Genomic DNA, 20711 nt, shown 5'->3' with positions numbered 1-20711 from the left:
CTTTTATATCTTTAGATTGGGTAATTTCTATTCATCTCTTTTAGAGTCACTGATTCTTTCATCAGGTTATCTTGAATCTGTTGTCAGTTCCCTCTAGTGAAATTTTTTTTTTAAGATTTATTTATTTATTTTAAAGAGAGAGAGGATGAGTGGGAGAGGGATAACAGAAGAGGGAGAGGGAGAGAATCTCAGGCAGACTCCCCCACTGAGCTTGGAGCCTGATGCCACACAGGGCTTAATCCCACCCCTGAGATCAAGAGTTGGATGCTTAACTGACTGAGCCACCCAAGGCCCCCCATCTCTAGTGAATTTTCTGATTATACTTTTCCACTTCAAAATTTCCATTTGTTTTTTTTTTTTTAATTTCTGTTTCCTTGTTGAGAATCTCTTATTTATTGTTGTCTTACTTTCCTTTCATTCTTAAATAAGGTACCTTTGGTTCTTTGAACATGTTGATAATAACTGCTTTGAAGTCTTTGTTTAAATCTAACATTTACGGACACTCAAATGGTTTCCCCTATTTCTTTGCATGTTTCATAATTTGTTGAAAATGGGATATTTTAGATCAGCTATTGTAGCAACTCTGGATTCTGATTTTTTTCCTCCCTTAAGGTTGTCGTTGCTTTGTTCATTTGCTTGTTTCTTGGTTTAGTAATTTGCCTAAACTAAGTATAGTGACATCTGTCTCCCTTGTGATGTGTGGCACCAATAAATCTGGGTTTTTTTGTTTTTATTTTTGATTTTTAATATTTTTGAGTTTTGCATTTGGCTTTCTAGGACTTGCTCCTGTGTCTGTGTATCTTAAATTATAAACTGATTGTTGGATACTCCTTGTGTTTAAACACAGAGTCAGTAAGTCTTTTTTCATCTACTCATGGATCTTTGTAGTGGTAGAGGAATGCATTTAAAGTTTACACTGTTTTCAGGTGTGTTCTGGCTTTCACTCTCTGCTGGGCTCTTTCACATTTGCTCTATGTATGTGATTATTTGGCCTCAGAAATATGTGACTACCTTTGTTCCCCTCTGGTCTCCATTGCGTATTCTCTCAGCCTTAGCCAAGAATATGTCTGCCCCAATTACGACCATGACCTTGGACTAATGGAGCTGTTTACTCTCCCTGCTTGCCAATTTCTAAGATCATCACTTCCACTGAAACACTGTTGGACGTGGACAAAACCTGCCACTAAAGTTCAAGTTACACCCCCCTTTGACCACAACAAAGATGTTTCCAGTCTTTTTCTTTTTTTTTAAGATTTTATTTATTCATATGACAGAGAGAGAGAAAGAGAGAGCACAAGCAGGGGGAGCGGCAGGCAGAGGGAGAGGGAGAAACAGGCTCCCTGCTGAGCAAGGGAGCCCGATGGCGGGGCTCGATCCCAGCACCCTGGGATCATGACCTGAGCTGAACACAGATGCTTAACCAACGGAGCCACCCAGGGACCCAAGATGTTTCCAGTCTTAATGATCTTCCCCACCCTGGAAGAACCTCTGTACTGACTGAATTGTGTTTTTTTTTTTATTCTTATGTTAATCCCCATACATTACATCATTAGTTTTAGATGAAGTGTTCCATGATTCATTGTTTGCGCATAACACCCAGTGCTCCATGCAGAATGTGCCCTCCTCAATACCCACCACCAGGCTAACCCATCCTCCCAGCCCCCTCCCCTCTAGAACCCTCAGTTTGTTTTTCAGAGTCCATCGTCTCTCATGGTTCTTCTACCCCTCCGATTTCCCCCGCTTCATCCTTTCCCTCCCGCTACCTTCTTCTTCTTCTTCTTTTTTTTTTTCTTAACATATATTGCATTATTTGTTTCAGAGGTACAGATCTGAGATTCAACACTGACTGAGTTGTGTTTGATGGTGATAAGAGGCCAGACCAGAATGTCACAGGGTCCTAATGTTCTTATCCAAAGATTAGCAGTCTTTCAAATAAACATGCCTCTCAAATTGTTATATCCCTCTGGTCAATTTCTAGAGCACTGAAATGATTGTATTTGTCAATTTTGTCTGGCTCTTTAGTTTCTTTTTGGGAGAATATTTACTGATTGCACTCAGCCATAGCTGGAAGTCCTACTTCTGGTTTTGTATTATGTACGCATTTTTTTTTTCTTTACTCTCTTAACAGTGATGGAAAATTTACATGTTCTATTAATTATTTTGTCTCTGTTTTTCTTGGGGTAAATTTTGTTTCATATTGCTTTCAAATGTGGAAAAAGAAAGATTTTCTTCAAATGCCCAGTGGTTCTTGGCTGTGCATTCATACTAGAAAAGAGAAATTCAAGTATGCTGGAAGTCAGCTAAAGGCCGGAATGAGGCCAGCTTTTCTTTGGGGGTATCCATACCCATAGTGCCTTTCCTCGTTTTCTAGACTATTAATTCATTTCTTTCAAGCACAGCTCTTCTCCCATCTATTTATTTTTTTCTTACTCACAGTCAGATATTTAACTATGAACAAGTAAAAGACAAAGTACATTCTTGCTTGTACAAAAAGGTAGGAGAGGGAGATTCAGGATATTTTAGCTTCACTTCTTACTCCACACTTCTGTCAAGGATATCAGGCCATTCCTTTAATTCCAACACTCTGCACACATTCTAGAGTTTGACTTTTCCTGCTATATTTCTTCCATGAATGCTCTTCCGTCTGTCACTTTGTATAAATTTGTAGTGATGACTTTCTCAGTCTCTTCATTGTAATGGTTTACATCCTCTCCCCCAACCAACACATACCTTTATTATCTTTTAAGGGGGCCTCTGGGGGAGGGGGAAATGCATGCTGATTGATCTTCCTAACCAAAAATATTGTCCATATATTTTTTAATTCTTTTAAAGTAAACTCTACCCCAACGTGGAGCTCAAACTCAGGACCCCAAGATTAAGAGTCGCATGCTTCACCGATGGAGCCAGCTAGGCGCTTCTTGCCCCATATTTTTAAACAGTTGCAATAGAATGCGTACATGCTCTCTTGGGTCCTGTTTTCACTTCACCATTTAAGCATTTTCTACATTGCTATAAGTCTTTATAATTATTGTTTGTAATGGTATATGAACACATTTTTAAAGAAGCAGTTTGTTGTGTTTTCATGATTACACTGGTTATTATATTTTAGTTAATACCTCCCCTTTCTTTTACCCTTTTCTCCATCCCACCATCATGCTATTTACCTTTCCTCAGGTAACCAATGATAACAACATTGACAGTTTGTGAAGCAGGAAATTTTAATGTTTTTCCTTTGGTCAAGCTGATTGGCTGAAAGCTATCAAGGAGGGCATTTTGCCCTGGAGCAGGCTGGCATCGTCATCAAAAAGGCAATTTCAATTATTTATGGGTTTTCCAAGAAGTCTTGTGATTTCAGCTATGAAGTGTAGATGACATGTTGTATCACTGTAATGGCATCCTAGCTTGGCATCTTCATCTTAGTTCTTAGATGGAACTGAACAATTTCTCTCTCTCTCTTTAAATTCCTGTTTCCCCTTTTGGTCAAATTCAGTTCCTAGAGTGGCCAAGTTGACTATGAGGGTGTTTGTTTCTGATGAAATAACAACTGGAAGTCAGTTTGGGATAGTGGATGTTAGTAACATTTATGCGCTTGCATATTAACCACCAGAGAAAGGCAAGAAGAATGAGGACAATCAATAAATGTCAAAAGAAACATTTGGAAGCTTCTTCATAGCAGTTTTCTAGTCGATGGAGGCCTCACCAAGAGATCAATTTTGCTGATTAAAGATAACAAAATAGTCTTTTCTATTAAATAATTCATTGATTAACTTTTTTAGTAAGGCAACATAAAGAATAAAAAGCATAGGTTTTGGAAAAAAGTAAAAGTCTATTTGTGTATGATGTAAAACTAAAGAAAAAATATAAGAATAAGAGTTTGGCAAATATCCTGGATAAGAACATCAGTATACAAAAATTATACAAATACATATTTAAACAAAAAATGAAAATGTTTTTGCAAAGAGATACTGTTTACGCTAACGTTGAAAATATGAAGTTCCTAGGAATACATCTAACATAACGAGATATACGAAACTCCCATGGGGAACATAGTAAAGCATTATTGTGTGACAATAAGGACTCATAAGTGGAATGATATATCATACACATGGCTTGCAAAAATCAACGTTTTATAGGTGCTCAATTTAATCAACACAGTCTCAAATTACTGTTTTGTTTTGGTGGGGAAGGGGGAATACTTGACAGTAGATTCTAAAATTATATGGAAAGACAAAGGGCCAGTCGTCAAAAATAGCAACAGTGTACTCTGTTGGAGGGAAAGACAAATAGATTGGCGAAAGAGTGGTCCAGGCTCCGCAGCATTGGGGGCATTACCTGGAGGCTTCTTAGAAATACAGAATCCCAGGCGCCAACCACCGATCAACTGAACCAGAATCTATTTTAACAAGATAATCCAGAGGAGTGAGAAAAAAACTGGTTTTAATAAACTGTTCTGGAAACTAAACAGGAAAAAAGGAATTGTATTGAAAGGCATTGCTTGTTTTATGTGCTGCATCCATCCTTTACTCTCTATAATCTACATTTATTGAGGAACATTTGAAAAATCAGTGATAAGGAAAGGAATGTTTTGAATGTACATTTTCCTAGGTGCCTCTGTTACTCACATGCCTATAACCTATGGATCATCTTGTTAATAAGCTTTTCTTAGGTACCCCAACTTTAGCACGTCTTCTTTATACATTTCCAGCAACTCTCGACTCATGCCTGTATGTCAGAACTTAATGATAATAATGTCACTACCAATGTAGACAAGTAATGTGACTCTACCCTCTCCATAGTGACAGTGATTAAGTTTTATCTCATTATTTTATAGGTGTATTTTGTATATGTTGGGGGGAAAAAAAAACTCAGCTGAGGATAATAAGAAAGGGCAGCTCTTCTACTGACCACCTGGAAGGAAATAATTTTCCACTTATTTGGGATTAGAAGACCAGCTCATTCTTTGAGTCTTCTGAAACAAAATTAGGTAAGAAATGTTTTTCTTCGTATTTTGAATAATTTGTTCTCTGCCTGCTCTGTCTCCTTGAAGGCTTCTATAATTCTATTCCTTTGGCCTCCAAGAGAAATACAGTTAGCATTTTCCTTGAGAAAGTTACTGTGCCAGCCAGCTGTCAGCCTTATGATGTACCTGATCTCCCATGTCAGGGGAAGCACAATTCAATTTTAAACTGAGTCTTCTGCACAACAGTGCAGCAGGGCTGCCAGCCTCTCTTTTTATGTACCTTTCTTTGAAATGCTGCCTTCTACACAAACAGTATAGTTTTATTTTTAAATCCTTTGTGTGAGATAAAACCACCACTAACTGACTTTACTTGTCTTTAGTTAAAAATCAGTGAATTGAATGAAATAATCTGTAAGTACTTCTGCTCCTTTCTCATTTCTAGGAAATAAAGTACCCCTGCTTGTTTAACTTATGACTTGTCTAAACATGTTGAAAGCATTGACTCTAAGACATAACATTCAGACTCTGAAAGGGAACTGTGACAAGTTCAGTCAAAAGGGAAAAGAGGAATAATTTATAAAAGGTGCTGCAGATAATGATGCCAGCCAGTTACTTTAAAATGCATCCATCTCACCTTTTAATGAATTAGATTTGTCAACAGCAAATGTTTTATGCACCACTTCTAATAAAGTGGCATGCTAGGAATGCAGTGCTTTGAGGTTGGCTGCTTCAAAGCTTCAGGAATATCTTCAATTCAAAGATATTTTTTAAATAATAGATATTAAAAAGTATATTTAAATAATATTAAGGTTGTGACACAAACACCAAATGACAAAATTCAGGAGTTTCAAAGCAGACACCGACATGCCATCACTATATTCACATAGAAACTGTTTCTTAAATTAGGAGTGCAACAGACTCATTTGGGGATGGTGTGTCAATTTAACTTTAAATTCTCTTGTTGTTTTGGTTGGTGTCACAACCTTAATGTCAGCTTTTCAAATAGGTTTCTACATTTCCTTTGGTTTGGGGTCATTAAGAAATGCATATGATAAATCTAAGAGGCAGAAATAGGTCACAATGAAGTGGAATTCCTTGCTTCTCTGCTGTTGAAAGACAGGTAGTACCTGCCTCGTAAGTGGAAGGAAAAGTTAGCTCAGGCATTTTAGTAAACTTCTGGGTTTTTTTTTGTTTTTTGTTTTTTTTTTCAGGAATTTGATTCAGACTAGTATAGACCGAAGTAACAAGACATGAGATGTTGATATAATTCTGTTGTTCACAGTCTATTCTTCCCGTCCCTCTCATCCTAACCATTGGATCTTGTTGTTTATCACCTCTCTAGATTTTGAAAATCACAATTCCCACGCTTGATATTTTTTTCACTAAAAGTACAAGTTAAGCATGATGGTTATTTCATTTGAATAATCTTTATTCAGTGTACTTGAGTATATGTAGCCTGCCTTAAAACTTCATGTGGCAGTTCTTTTATAAAACACTTCTATGCAGATTTTCTAGGGGTGGGCCAAAATCTTGGGTTTTTTTTAAATAAACTTGTTATAGAAAGTAAAATCTGAAGTAAAATATGATATGTTGTGTGTTAAAAAATTTTCTAGTACCCCACCGCTCATTAAAGGAGCAACTAGGAGTATTCTGCAGGGAAAGAGCAAAAGGAGAAGGAGGAGGGAAACAGTAATTTTTTCACCCACATTCCTCTCTTTTCCTGGATTCTTAACTGTCATGATCTCACAGCTCAGGTCTGCAATGTCTGTGCTGAATCTAGTTGTTTTTTTTGTTTTTTTTTTTTTAAGATTTTATTTATTTGACAGAGAGCGTGCGTGCGCGCCAGTGAGCATGAGTGGGGAGGAGGGGAGAGGGAGACGCAGGCTCCCCGCTGAGCAGGGAGCCCAATGCGAGGCTCGATTCCAGGACCCTGGGATCATGACTTGTGTCTAAGGCAGACACTTAACCAGCTGAGCCACCCAGGCGCCACTATGCTGAATCTGGTTTTAATTTAGAAAAATAAACATATTAGAATCTGTCCCATAGTTGTCTTTTTCATCACCTCTGTGAGAGATACAAAAGATTAAAAGAGAAGCAAATTACCTATTGATCTTTTCTTGCTGACGTAAAGATACTGACCAACCTAAAATACCACGTAAGTCTCATCTCCTCCTTGATTGAACCACCAGGTTTTACCTTTCCTGGTTTTTATCAGTGACTGAGCAAACATTAATCTTTCTTTTCTAGTGTATTCCACTCCATTCCCTGGTATCTCTATTTTTCAAGCAGTGTTGAATTTTAGAAATTTTTAACAGTTTTCATTTGGGATGATGCTATGAAATTTTATCTTCACTTCTAGTCCTAACTTTACTTTTCCTACCCACTGGACCCTCCCATACCACATCATTTTTAAATCATCACAGTTCCAACAAGTAATATTCTTTTGAAGCCCATCTTCAACAATGAGAGAGAATTATGCTGCATTGTGTAGTGGTTTGAAAATGTGTACGTTTGTGAAGGTTTGGGCTAAATCCTTTAAACTCATTTAAACTATACTGGTGCCGGCTCCTGGGTGGCTCAGTCGTTAAGCGTCTGCCTTCGGCTCAGCTCATGATCCCAGGGTCCTGGGATCGAGCCCCGCATCGGGCTCCCTGCTCAGCGGGGAGCCTGCTTCTCTCTCTCTCCCACTCCCCCTGCTTGTGTTCCCTCTCTCGCTGTGTCTCTCTCTGTCGAAAAAATAAAATCTTAAAAAAAAAAAAACTATACTGGTGCCCTTGTCTGAACAACTTTTTTTCCCCAGAATAACAAATGCCCCCCCCTTTTTTTAAGATTTTATTTTTAAGTAATCTCTATACCCTACTTGGGGCTCAAACTCACAACCCCGAGATCAAGAGTTGCATGCTCCCACCAATTGAGCCAGCCAGCCACCCCGAACAAATTTTTAAAATCATGATTATTATTCATACTAATATTAGTTCTGATTTTGATTTGATAAAAATGAAAAGTTTTAAACAAAAATGGCTGTTTCTAAATTCAGAGGAAGCTATTCAAATAAATGAATTAGAACTCACTGTACACTTGAGATACAAAAAAGTTTCTGGCAGAGAAAATGTTCTTTTTAAATATTATAAGCCAAGCCAGCTTCATGCAAATTCATTTAGAGCAGTTTCAGATTTATGTATTTAATAAAGCTGGGTAGTGGATCTAACATATATTTAACATCCATCGATGTACAGTGATGTTCTAGTGACTGCCTGGGAAAGAATGATGAAATTTTATTTAGTGTTTCTGCTATATCAGTCAGTTCTATAAATGACTTTCTAATGGGTTACAATATATGCTTTTAATAGTTTTCTGTAATATTAAGTGTTAATATTTATTGAGTGCTTTTATATGCCAGCAGCTATTCTACATATTATCTATGGATTATCTCATGTAATCCTCATAACAACACTTTAATGATCTCGCTATTTTACAGATGTGGTAGAGGCTCACAAGAAGGTTGCAAAACTAGTTAGTAATGGAGCTGGAAGTCACACACCAGCAATATGACTCCAAAGCTTGTATACCAAACCCTCACTACTCAAAATGTGGTCCCTGGGCCACAGGGACCCATTACCTGGGAACTTGTTAGAATTGCAAAATCTCAGGCTCCACCCCAGACCTACTGAAAATCTACATTTTTAACAAGATTCCTAGATTATTGATTCATTACATTTGAGAGCATAGTTCTAAACCACTATGCTCTCCTGCCCTTATATACAGAATAAATTTTTTAAAAACTGATTTCTATTTTTTTCTACAGTATAATACTGAATTCTCATCTTTATGCTATTTTAGGGATTCCTATCTAATATAAAGTATATTATAATGAGATCTGATAAGTAAATATGAGCAGGGATCCCATGTAGACCCAAGTTATCTTAAAATCAATTGTGTAAAGAGTAGGAGGAGGGGCGCCTGGGTGGCTCAGTTGGTTAAGCATCCAACTCTTGATTTTGGCTCAGGTCATGATCCCACAGTTGTGCGATCAAGCCCCATGTCAGGCTCCAGCTCCAGCAGGGCATGGAGCCTGCTTAAGATTCTCTTTCTCTTTCTCTTTCTCTTTCTCTTTCTCTTTCTCTCTCTCTCAAAAGAGAGAGAGAGGAAGGAAGGAAGGAAGAAAAGAAAAGAACAGGGTAGGAAACATTCCAGAGTGTAAACAATAGGAAGTCTTTCTCTCCACAAAGCAGCTAACTTCTTCAAGGCCTGAGACTTTCTTACAATCACTATGTAGCACACTGAGTACAAACTCTAGAGACTGGCTGCCTATTTCAGCTTCTATTTCTAGTTTTGTGGGACCTCAGGAAAGTTAAACAGCTCTCTGTACCTCAGCTTCATCACTGGGGAAATTAGGTCTACATGGTACTTCACAGGATTACTGTCAAGATGAAATGCGTAAGCCATGTAGAGGATCTAGAACAGAGCCTGATATGAGGCAAGTGAATAAATGTTAGCTTCTATAGTTTATTGTTGTTAGCTATCATTTCCATCTTAGAATAGAATAGATTCATATCTCATACTTCTTGGTTATCAGTTGGTAATAAATTGATAAAAAGTTTTGTTAGCAGAACTCACCACATAAAGGGATATCTTTGCTATTAAGAGTCCAAGCCATAAACTTCAGTATTTGTATTTTTCAGAAAAATGTCTCACTGAGGCGCTTCCCTGCCTGTGAGTTCTGCTAAATGCCACTTGATTGTGGTGCTTAACCAGTTAATTCCAGTGAAATCAATTCAAAATAAAAATGAAATGTGTTAATATATCGAATATTTAAATATATGTGCTTTTAAATTGAATAAAGATAATGAGGATTATAAGCCCATTTGGCTATCCACTTGCATAAGTAATACAGAAAAATTAAGTGGATAAAGAATGTTTGTTTAAAGACTGAATGCTCCAGTAGCTTATTTGTTTCCTTCTGGGGGAACGTAATTCTGAAATTAATCATTACAGTCTTTAGGGGAAGTACTCACTTAACAACTTTTCAAGAATATATCTAATGTGTGAAGTGAGATTGCATGTTCCTGGAAAGTTAAGTACCATTTTGAAAGCTGATTTGTGAAAGGCATGGAGATAAAAAGAGTTGGTGAAAAGAATGCCCTGGAAAACTTTTAAACTGCCAATTCCAAGACCCACATCTAGAGAGTTCTCTTCACTAGGCCTGGGATGAGGCCCAGGTATTTGAATTTTTAACAGTAGGTGGGGTAATTCTGCTTCAATTAGTCTTTGACTAGACTTTGAGAAACACTGCAGTAAAGGCAAAGACATGAATTTGATGCTATTTGTTTTCCATTTTCTTTATCTTCTTTGGTCTTTCTCCCTGTCCTCTGTTAGTGATCCCATTCCAGTCCTTAATTTTTTTTTTTTTTACCCTTTCTCAAAAAAACATCTCTTCCAGATTTATTAGTCATGTCTTTGCAGATGGTTCTACATAATGATCATAGGGTTCTCTTTTTAATCTAAAAATCTCTAAGCCAAAATGCAGGTACTTAAATCAATTTAGAGGCTGTGGGTGCATTAAAAAATAAGTAAGAAAGAAGAGAGGAAAAGGAATAGAATAGGAAATATCAAAGCAAACATTAAGGGTAAGCAATGTTTCATTAAACTTTTAAGATGGGTGTGTGCACACATATGCATGAGATTAGAATGCACTTTTTAACCTGTGGATCATAGTCCAAAAATTTTGAAAGATACTGTCTGAATCCCAGTCTTTGGAATTTCAGTGTGACATTACGAGCAATATGTTTTTTCATGCATTCCCCTCATGTATTGCCTCCATCTCTATTCTGGACATTTCCATTTGTATAATACACTCAAAATCATCTGTGTGAAATTGCATTTGCAATGCCTTATCACCATTTACCTCCTATATTTTAAAAAAAATCTATTCATAACTGTCATCCAGATTAAAGTTTCAGAATTTCCTTTGTAATAGCTCTTTCTACACAAACTGTCATGTAGCCTCATCTCACTACACAAACTGTCATGTAGCCTCATCTCACAATAAATAGGCCCTAACCAGCAAAAAACTTTATGGGGACCATACTAGTAACGCACTCCTCAGCTAGCTTCTTAAAGGCCAGCATGGACATGCCCTGGATGATATCTAGGCACGTGTGTGTGTGTGTGTGTGTCTGTGTGTGTGTGTGCGTGCGTGCACGTGCGTGTGTGTGTGTGTAGCAAAAGCAAGGTTTATTGAGCCATAGCAAAATGGTAGTACAAAGCTCCTGAGGAGGGTGGGGACCCAAGAGGGTTGCCCTACTGGATGATATCTATAACAGCTTTCGGCAAGACTGTTGGAGCCTCTGACAATAAGCATGCCCTGTTCTGTATGATGCCCATCCTTTTTTCTTAGCCACAAGATGAGTTGGGTTTAAAATCCAAGCTTGTTTATGCCTGGGACATGTAATACCTGCCTGGTTTTCTCTCAGCTATAATTGCCTGCTTCATTCAATAATCCCAAGCTATGTATACTCTGGAAAGTCATTTCAAAAGCCACCTTTCCTTTTCTTGTGGCTCATCCTCTTCCTATTCATCATCACCTTCATGTGGATTAATTCACTGTCCTGATTGATCTTCCTACCTCTGTTACCTCAAACCTTCTTAACACTCTGTTTGAAAAACATTTATACAACATTAGTTAGGTATTGCCTTAGTAAAACAAACACAAAAACAAAAAACTCTGACTCACTGTTTTGTATAGGATAAGATCCAAATATTTTCTTTCTAGAGGAAAAAAAGCCTCAGCATACCTGTCTGGCCATAGCATACCTCTTCAGTTTTTGTTTGTTTTAAGTAAGCTCTAGGCCCAACATTATGCTCAAACTCACAACCTTGAGATCAATAGTTGCATGAATAGTTGCATGAATAGTTGCATGCTGTACTGACTGAGCCAACCAAGTGCCCCATATGTCTTTAGTTTTATCTTCCACTATTTTCATCCATTAGTTTTTTGCTCTGGCTCCCCCAAACAGTTCCATTTATGTTCTAGGCATATTCTCATCATTTTAATTACCAGAGCCAGCTGTTGGTGGTGGTTCAGGAACCTGAAGCAGGTAGCTGTGGCTGGGGTTTAAGAGTGGGATCCCAGTACATACAAAGAAATCTCAAGATGGGGACCTAATTATATACTGGTAATAAGCAAGTTAGTAAGAGCCCAGGTTGTGGAAGAGGATAGAAATAAGCAGGAGCCAAACTCATTATTCACTTCTCAAGTTACTGTCTGAGGCTTCCTATGTCCTCTCTTCACTAGTTGTTGGATCGTTTCCAGAATAGGAGAGGGCTTGAACCTACATATAGTGAGAGATTAAATGTCTTCAACTGTGGGGCCTGTGAGGCTATGGAGTTTGGAAGATCACTTGGCTCCCACCTTTAGGAATACCTTCACTTCCTTTTTCTGGATGGCTTTACTTCTCTACCTCCATCTGCCTCGAAGGAACTTCCCACTGCAGGATTCTAGGTCATTCGTTACTTGTACCACTCAGTTGACACTAAATTAGTTGATGTCTTATAATATTTTTTGTATTTTTAAAATTTGTTTTTGCTTTTTGTGTAAAAAAGACATGCTCATTATAATAAGTTCAAATAAATAAAGGAAGTTATTAAGAGTGAACATTTCCTTTTTCCCTGTCCCATTTTAGTTCCACTGCCCACAGATTAGCACTAATAGTTTGTTGAGTTTCCTTCCTGATAATTTGGGATGGTTTGTTTGTTTCAAAAGTATTTTACTGTATTATGGTATATAGATCTACAATTAATTTTTTTTTTAATGAAATAAGACAGCTCTCTGGAAATCTTTTCGTTATGCCATACAGAACTAGATTACCATTTTTATGCGTACATAAGATCCATTTTATCTATGTTATATTTTTATTTAAAATATCACATATTCTGATAAATAACCAGCTTGCCCAAGATAGTCTCATTTTCTGCCTTTGTCGTATTTCATCTGGCTTAGCATTTGTCTCAGATTTTTCATTTTTTTGATTTTTATTTTTTTAAAGATATGTATTTATTTATTTGAGTGAAAGAGAGAGAGAGCGTGAGCTAGCATCAGTGGGGGGAAGAAAGAGGGAAAAGCAAACTCCCCTCTAAGGAGGGAGCTGGATGCAGGGCTCAATCCCAGGATCCTGGGATCATGACCTGAGTCGAAGGCAGATGCTTAACCAACTGAGCCACCAGGCGCTCCTCAGATTTTTATTTTTGAATGAAGTATTGCTTAATAGTTGCATATCATTAAACCAAGCTTAGGTTAGATTTTGTACTTCTGCATTCTGACATCATGTCATATGTGAGATGCCAGTGTAGTAAACAGAATTCTCACTTTAACATATGGTTAAATTGGCCATTGCCCATTTCCTTTTTCCAGATCCTTTCCAGAAGTAATAATAGCTAACACATCTTCAAGGGCAGCATGAAGGTATTTGTTTATAAAGTGAATGCACTCTGGCATGAGCACTTAGGTACAGCTAACTTTTTCAGGTCTTGGGTGATGCTGGTGGCAGAACTATTTGATGCTGCTACCTCTGCTCATCACTTAATGCGTCAGCCACTTGTGCTGTGCCCATGCCCTTGCCCTTGGCCTGCACATCGCTTCCCAGCCTGTGTTCAGTCTTGCCATAGAATGAATGCAGTCTAAACTCTATTACTACTAAGTCTTTATCATGTATTACACATTTACAACTACTTGTTTATTGTTGGGTAACACACATACACACACACACAGAGCACTGAATATCCTTTGACCTGCTGAAATGAATTAATGTGTAACTCACAATGGGGGCTATAATGACATCACTGATCACATGAAAATAAGACATCTATCTGTTGAAGAATCATCAACATCTCATGCACAGTCATATTTTAAGATTGTGCCTGAAAAAGCTACATATAATACTTAGGTGCAGAAGGTACATTTGTGTACCACTCTGTGAAACTTTACTTTTCACTTAGATCAGGTGGCTGTTATAAATTAATTTCTCTCATTTGCAGTTATGAGTTTTCTTGTTCATATATGAAAGGTGAATCAATAGCTCTTAATGTATTGGCTCCATTAATAGAACTTTATCAACAGTTAAATAATGCCAGTTTTATATCAGTATCCTTGGATACCTCAAATAAAAAAATGAATTAATTCCAGTAATGGTTCAAGTTTCATGTCTAATTCACAGAATCAAAGTAAAGCATTTAGAAGTTCATTCTGTAAAAGATGAAATACTTAGCATTATTGTGAATACTATTATAAATTGAATTCCAAACTGCAACATGATAAAGTTTTTTAGTCTTGGTGATTAAAAACATGTTGTGATGGAGCATAACATCATAAAAATTTTTAAATAGAACCTGTGAAGAGAATTATACTTGAAATATGTTGTGATGACATGGTAATTCGTAATTACACCCCCAAAATTTTCAAAATCTACCAATCTAAATAGGAGATGTTCTTGTCAAAAAGTACAAATATTTATACATACGTAAGATAACCAGCCTTAACTTTTTATGATTAGACTGCTTTTGAAGAAAACAAATAACTTAAGCATGGCAGTATGTACTTTTTCTTTTTGGATATTAGAAATGTTTGAAACCTTGAAGAATTACTGTTTTTTATAAATTGACTTTAAAGTGCCTATTAGGGTATTAAATACTTTTTTTTTTAAGATTTTATTTATTTATTTGAGAGAAAGAGCATGAGACAGTGAGCACAGGCAGAGGAAAAGGGCAGAGGGAGAGGAAGAAGCAGACTCCCCATTGAGCAAAAAGCCCAACATGGGGCTAGATCCCAGGACCCTGGGAACATGACCTGAGCCAAAGGCAGACACTTAACCAACTGAGCCATCCATGTGTCCAGTATTAAATACTCTTGTAAAATTATCCTCTAATTTTTTTGTTGTACTTTCTTCAAAATCGGTTAGAAATCTTTAATGAAAGTGTTCAACAAATGGTGGAGAAAAAAAATCATTTTATGTGAAGCATTTAGGGAACTGAATTATTGAAAACAAAGCTCACATATAGGAAGACCTTGAAATGTATCCCCATGAAATTCAAGGGGAAACTGAACAAATTAAATGATGAGAACTCAAATGGTGTACAAGATTTAGTTGTAGAATTCCATAATTGTGTTTTGAAAGATGTAGACTGGGCGCCTGGGTGGCTCAGTTGGTTAAGCAACTGCCTTCGGCTCAGGTCATGATCCTGGAGTCCCTGGATCGAGTCCCGCATCGGGCTCCCTGCTCAGCAGGGAGTCTGCTTCTCCCTCTGACCCTCCCCCCTCTCATGTGCTCTTTCTCATTCTCTCTCTCTCAAATAAATAAATAAAAAATCTTTAAAATATTTAAAAAAAAAAAGATGTAGACTTATGAGAAAAATCTTTTTATGGAGCTTATATTTTTAAAAATTGTATAAATTGATATTCTAGTTCAGAGTAAAGTTGAACTGGGAAGTCCCATAATTCTGCAGCATCTAAATTTAGCAAAACATTAAAAAATAATCAAATATTGGTGAGTTTTTTTTTAATTTCAGAAATTTAATTTATGGGTATTTGAGGTTTTTTTTTTTAATTATTGGTCCAAAAAGGCACTCTGCACGGAGACAATAAACCAAAAACTACTAAAGAATGTATTTTATTATTAAAAATTAAAATTGAAGATATTCTTCATTTAGCAAAATTTGCTGTGAACTTAATAAATTCACCAGATAACACCTGAGGAAGACAATATAGGTGTTAGCAATTTAAAATTTACTCACCCTTAGAGTGCTTGGGTGGCTCAGTTAAGTGGCCAACTCTTGGTTTTGGCTAGGTCATGATCTCAGGGTCCTGAGATTGAGCCCGTGTGGGGTTCTGCACTCTGTGGGGAGACTGCTTGAGGATTCTCTCTCTCCCTCTGTCCCTCCCCCCCACTTGCTTGCTCATGCTCTCTCTCTCAAATAAAGCTTTTTAAAAAAAGGTCAATGTTACCATAAAAAAATTAAGATTTACTAACCTTAAAATGCAATTTGGAAAAATATAAAAATAATACAATCATAAAAAAATGCTTTCCTCAGAAAAATATCTGTGACATGCAACTAAGAAATTCTTTGAAATATAATGAAAATGAGGGGCACCTTGGGTGGCTCAGTCAGTTAAGCCTCCGATTCTTGATTTCCAGTCAGGTTATGATCTCAGGCTAATGGGATCAAGCCCCCAGTTGGGCTTCTTGCTCAGTTGGGAGTCTGCTTGAGAGTCTCTCTCTCTCTACCCGCCTCTGCCCCTCCCCCCAATGTGTGCTCTTTCTCTTTAAATAAATCTTTAAAAAAGTATATGAAAATCATGTGTATATTTTTGATATTGAAATAATATAGGCTTTTTACTTTAATGAGCACAGATATAAGAATTTTTTGAAAGAATGTTATTTTTGAAAATTGTTTTTGAATATTATGTAGGTCCCCATATAAAATAAAACTGTTTAATTGGTTAATAAAATTTGAAAAATGGTATAATTTTACTTTCACTACCTTTTTTTTTATTATGTTAATCACCATACATTACATCATTAGTTTTTGATGTAGTGTTCCATGATTCGTTGTTTGCATATAACACCCAGTGCTCCATGCAGTACTCTTTAATACCCATCACCAGGCTAACCCATCCTCCCACCCCTCCCCTCTAGAACCCTCAGTTTGTTTTTCAGAGTCCTTTTTTATTCTAAAAAACATCCTGGTTTGGGTGATCCCCTCCTTGCCAAATTTCCCTCTACAAATTAACTCCTTCTTCTGATTTTTCTTTCTCTTAAGAATATGACTTTTCTCCCAGTTCTGTGGATTTAAAATCTTGCTATAAACACTGATTCCTGTCTCTGTTTTAAAAAGATCATTCTGGTGGTAGGATAGAAAATGAAGTAGAAGGAGATGATGGACTTTGAATCTACACAGGAGCAGTAGGAAATGGATGGATATGAGAGATAACAGAAAAAACTGATCATTTGGCTATGAGATTAGTGAGAGAATGTTAGAATGTGGAAGATGACTCCCACTCAGTGACATGGATATCTGAATTGATAGTGGTGCTCTTAACTGTCATAGGGACCTCAAGAAAGGAAGGAAGTTTCAGAGGGGAGATGATAAGATTGTCTGGGGACATGTTGAGTTTGAGGTGCCTGTGGAACATCCATGAGAGTTATCCAGTATGGAGCTGGATAGTTAGAACAAGTGCTCCAACACACATGTTGTAGCAGAAGACATGGATGTGGATTAATCTGTCCAGTCCAATGACCAAGAGGAAGAAAAGGGAAGGAGCTGGTAAGGGCAACAGCTGTGGTGTCCAGGATAGAGTTGGGGGAGAAACAGTGCTCTAATAGTCAGTGGATTGGCCTTTGGAGAAGGGAGAGCCCAGAATTAGTGTCAAGTGTAACAGGTTGGAGAGAAGACTTGCCATTTGTGTCTTTGTGAGGTTCTAATAGCTGTAGAAGGAATTTAGGCTTTGCTGAGACAGGAAATGTTCCCAGAAATAGTTTACCATTTGAAACTTTTAGACTTAAATTTAATAAACTTCGAGATATAATAGTCTTTAATATAGTTGTACACTGTAACTTTTATTCTAATACTTTTCTACAAACTTAGTGTCATCATTTCTCTTTGCTACGATTTTTTTTGAAGTTTTACTTTGTACAAGGGCACATTGATTAGTTTAGAGTGGACTTTTTAATATCTTATCAAGAACATCAGTTTTATTAAATAATGTGATACATAGACCTGTTCTAGAAATTTGACTATTCATTGAGTCAGCCCAAAACAATTTAAAAATCTCATTTTATTCTTAGAACCTGTTTCTCAATGGTATACATGGATAAAATTTTAACTTTCTTACATTTCATTTTTACTTACTAGCTTTTTCTTTTTAAAATTATATCAAGAACATATTCTGGGGGTGCCTGTCTGGCTCAGTCAGTGGAGCACATGATCCTTGATCTCAGGGTCGTGAGTTCAAGCCTCACATTGGGTTAATAAATGGAGCCTACTATTAAAAAAAAAAATGTATTCTGTATTCTGTATGTTTAGCCTTTATTTAGTAATTAAACCATCTAATTTAAGTAGTTTTCCTCCTGTAATGTATGCCTTCACATTATGTCTTACATGTTCATTTTGATACTTCAACTTTGGTATATGATTTATCTTTTGTAGAAAAATGCTGGGTTCTTTCATCACAATTACAGTCATTGGTCTGATAATCCTGTGAGTCAATCTACACAAAACAAGAAGCTCATATCAAACTCCTGGCAGGTTTAGTTAAAATTAAAATGCATGCTCAACTGTAGAGATTGTCAAGTGTGGAAATAATATTTGTCCAGCTGGACAGCTTTCTTTTGTAGTTGCTAAATGAAAGTTGAGATTCTGTCTGCTCTTTGAAAGCTTCTGTGTCATGAAGGTAATTTGGACTGTTTGTGGTTTGACAGGAATTATTAAAATCAGATGAAGTGAAGGGAAGCAAGTGTGAGAAAGCAAAATTGACACTGACACTCTATTATTTGCAGCTTGGATCATGATGACTATGTTGATATGATAGGTTCACTGTTGAGATATGTTAAGCAGCAAATAAAGTAAAAAGCAAGTATAGTGATGGATTTTCAGATTTAACATGAAGAAATCCTATATTTATTTTCACCGATTGCCTTTTATATAGATTTTCAGGTCATTTGATATGAATTTGCTTTAACCAACAACAAATTTTCCTTCTATTAAACTATAGAATTAAAAAATATACTGCAAAGGCAATAAAACAGAAGATTAAATATTAGAGAAATAGATCACATGATTAATAGAATTTTAAAATTAGAAGAGTCCCTAAAGATAATTTTTATCTAATTTCCTTTTTTTGTAAATGGAAACTGGAAAGAGTTTTAAGGTACCACGTTTAAATTTTATTCAATAGCTTAAATGTTAAACCTTGGTATTTCACTAGTATATTTTCTTACCTCTTCACAATTTTTTAAAAAATGGCTTAAGTTCTTAAGAAGCATTTAAAAATGGTTTAAGCTACAATTGTAGATAACTTTTTTGTTTAAAGATCTTAAATTACGTTATATGTGGCCTATAAATAATACTGTGGACACTGATGAAGTAAATAGCTTCCATAAATATGATTTTCTACTGAAAACATCCTTAATAGAGGGAGTTACAGCTAGGATGCTATTTCAAGTTGTTAATTAAGGACCGTTATGGTAAAAAATATAATTAAATATGAAGAACTATATATATATATAAAGCAAAGATAAAAAGCCTGGAGTTGTCCTACGCATTGTGGAAAACCTTCAGTGGTATTTAAGCAGGGTAGCGAATGATCTGATTTCGTTTATAAAAGAAGAAATTTAATGCTAATATGCAAGTTTGATACAAACTCAGTGTCCTACAGTTCAGTTTAATTCAATTCTGACACTACCTATAGTTAGCACAGACTCCACACGTTAATGGCTCAGTCCCACAAGACTGCACCCACGTTAGATGAGAGCCTCAAAAGACATCTCCAGGGGATGTCTACTTGTGCCCAGCTGACTACATATTTGAGGGTTCCCACAACCCCCTAGTCAGGTTCAGTAAGTCATTAGAATGACTCATAGGAAAGTGTTGTAGTTCTGATTACAGCATTTTTAGAAAGGATACAACTCAGGAATGGCCAAATGGAAGAGATTCATAGGACAAAGTAAGGTGGGAGGTAGAGGGAGACAAGGAGGAAGAACCAAAATGTATTTCTTACTAAACCACAAGGTGTGAGTCTTGGAGGCCAGATAGGAGGTTTTTCCATTTTTTTTCAGAAAGATATAATGTCAGATTTAAGACACTGGAAGCACACAGAGGAAGAAGTCAAATTTGAGAGCATTTGGTTACCATTTAATATATTAGGGAAGAGAAAGGGTCAAAGAATTTGGTGATCATTTAAGACAATGGTCAGCAAACTTTCTCTTAAGGGCCGGATAGTAAATATTTTAGAATTTATGGACTACACATGTCCACTGTGGCTTATTCTTTTTGTTTCTTTTTAATTTTACAACTCTTTAGAAATGTAAAGACCATTCATAGTTTGCTGGCCATAGAAAACACAGACTGTGCTATAGTTGACTGACACCTGATTTAAGTTATTAGAGCAAGGAAAGGAGAGAGATTAGGGAGGTGGTGACCCTGTAATATAGGAAGAGAAGCCAGTTTAAGGAAAAGATTTTGAATTAAATTTTGGACATGTTGAGTTCAAGGGACCTTTGAAACAGCAATGTGGAATTGCCTAGTAAATGTTTGGAATTATGTGTTGAGGTTTTGGAGGAAGAACTAGGTTAGAGATACAGACTTGAAGTTTTCATCATAGAGATAATAGATGGATGAGACTAATCATTGAAAAGCATGTAGAATAAGAAGAATTCCAGCCTGAAATGGACTGGAAGAGAAAGGGAGGGAAACTTTCTATATTTCCTTTCCCAAGTCAGGCAAGGGGAGTAGAGAGATATGGAAAGACTACAACCTGAAAACTAATAGGAATAGATTTTTTTGAGATTTGAAGAGGATGAAATCCAAGTGAATAAAAGTAAAACAATTTCTAAAAGTTAAAATACTTTAGAAAAAAACAACAAAATCTAATCTGGTAAAATTATATAAAAAGCAGCAGTAGCTTTGAATGAAGAATGTTTAGGGAAAGTAGTTAAAATGAGAAGCAGATTCTAGAGAGAACTCTCTGAATATCACACAAAAC

The 20711-nt window shown here is 36.5% G+C and overlaps 1 protein-coding gene across 5 annotated transcripts in view; it reads left to right on the top strand.

Annotated features, from left to right (window-relative positions):
- KIAA0825 (KIAA0825 ortholog) overlaps positions 1-20711 on the top strand; it is a 403169-nt gene that overhangs the window by 19408 nt on the left and 363050 nt on the right. For 4 of the 5 annotated variants that reach the window (XM_064596374.1, XM_064596372.1, XM_064596373.1 and 1 more), the window contains exon 2: positions 4832-4984. The exons of the other annotated variant lie outside the window; for it this stretch is intronic. The gene's annotated coding sequence lies outside the window, so the exon portion shown is untranslated. The remainder of the gene's footprint in view (positions 1-4831; positions 4985-20711) is intronic. 5 annotated transcript variants of the gene reach the window in all.

The sequence above is a fragment of the Mirounga angustirostris genome, unplaced genomic scaffold (assembly GCF_029215605.1).
Source record: "Mirounga angustirostris isolate CCGP_5_RB_7025 unplaced genomic scaffold, mMirAng1.0.hap1 SCAF_7, whole genome shotgun sequence".
Lineage (NCBI taxonomy): Eukaryota > Metazoa > Chordata > Mammalia > Carnivora > Phocidae > Mirounga > Mirounga angustirostris.
The sequence above is the reverse complement of the archived record's forward strand: the minus strand, read 5'-3'. Positions and strand labels throughout refer to the sequence as shown.